Source organism: Micromys minutus, assembly GCF_963924665.1.
Source record: "Micromys minutus genome assembly, chromosome: 27".
NCBI lineage: Eukaryota > Metazoa > Chordata > Mammalia > Rodentia > Muridae > Micromys > Micromys minutus.
Genome location: NC_137962.1, coordinates 12701154 through 12703005, shown reverse-complemented (window position 1 = coordinate 12703005; position 1852 = coordinate 12701154).

Genomic DNA, 1852 nt, shown 5'->3' with positions numbered 1-1852 from the left:
CTTTATAGGGTCAGGGGTATATATCTTAAAGAGTTAAAACAAAATCAGTCTCTTTTAGAACCTAAAATCTCTTAAAACTTAGTCTCTTATCTGTAGGCTCCTGTAAAATCAAAAATAAAGAAAATATATTCTTTAAGAAGGAAGAACCAGAGCACAATTAAAATGAAACCAAAGCAAAACAAAAGGGTAAATAACTCAATATCTAAATGCTGGGAATCCATTTACCATCTTCTGGTCTGCTTCAAAGAACATGGTTTACTTCTCCTGTTCCAACCAATGCAGCACACGAGCTTCTCATCTAAGAGGGGGCATGCTCCACTCCACTGCTGCAGCTCTTCTTCCTGGGTTCTTCTGCTGATTTTTATGTCCATCAGGACCTCTCCTGGACACCCTTCATGATGCAGAGGCTCAATATTTTTTTTTTTTACCATGACCCCCCAGTCTTGAGGTTTCAATTGCTACTCTGACTGGACCTTTAGAAATGGTCTTCCCTGGACTCTCACAGTGCAGAGCCTCAGATAATCTCCATGACCACTTAGTGCCTTCAAAACCAGTCCCACTTGGCAGATGCCTATACTCCAAGTTTTGACATCAGCTTAAGGTACAGCCTTAACTGTGTCTGGAATACAGCTTCATGTGCTGACTTAGAAAATACCCCCCCAAAAGATTTGACTTTAGTGATGCAGGTCTCTTCTTAATCGCAGATAAATTCCACCAGCATCTGTTGTCCCATATTGTGCTACAAATTCTGAGAATTGAACCCTGGTTTTCATGAAGATTATCCAGTGCTCTTAACCACTGAGCTATCTCTCCAGAACCAGAAGATAATTAAGACATTCATACATGGACTTCTGTGGATGATGCCCTTTCTTATGCTATGTTAAATTCAGCCTCCTCAAGTTTCTTTTTTTATTTTTCTCTTTAGAATAGAGTGTTCTCTTTCTGAGGTTTTGTGACACTATAGATTAGTATCTGTTGCTTATTTGATCATTTGATCATGAAACGATTTCTCTATTTTTTCTAATAAACGTTTTGGACACAGGTATGACATATTAAAATTGAATATATTTTTAGAAAAAAAAAGAATTATCCTTAATGGAGGAGTTAGAGAAAATATTGAAGGAGTTGAGGTGCTTTGCAACTCCATAAGAACAACAATACCAACCAACCAACCAATCAGAACTCCCAGGGATGAAACCACTATCAAAAGCATTCACATGGAAGGTCCCATGGTTTGAGATGCACATGTAGCAGAGGATGGACTTGTTGGGCATCAATGGAGAGATAAGCCCTTGGTCCTGCCAAGGCTTAGTGTCCAGTGTAGGGGAATGTCAGGGCAGGAAGGTAGGAGGGGGTGGGTGTGTGGGTAAACACTCTCACAGAAGCAGGGGAAGGGGGTATGAGATAGGGGATATTGAGGGGAATCCAGGAAAGGTGATAACATTTAAAATGTAAATAAAATAAATTCAATTAAATCAGAAAAAAAAGAGAGAAGGAAGAATAAAAGAAGTAAAGGAAAAAAAAAAAAAAAGGAAATATCAAGTTCTCAAGATCCTTCTTAAGAATTTTCTTAGTTTTGGTCCTTGGTGATATCATTTAAATAGAACCTTAAATCAGAAAAAAAAAGATCATTATTTTCTCTGTTAAGATTACTGATTTATTTACACAGGTATGGGCTCTGAGCATCTAATTCAGTACGTCATTAGATATAATCACAGTCAAGCCTGTTTTTTCTTGACATTGAAGCAATCGTTATGGAAAAGTTGGTTTTATTTCTAGATAAAAGCAAACCCAGTGCCAAATATACACAGTATTCTTTCAACACCTTTCCAGAGTATGAGGTCAAACATTT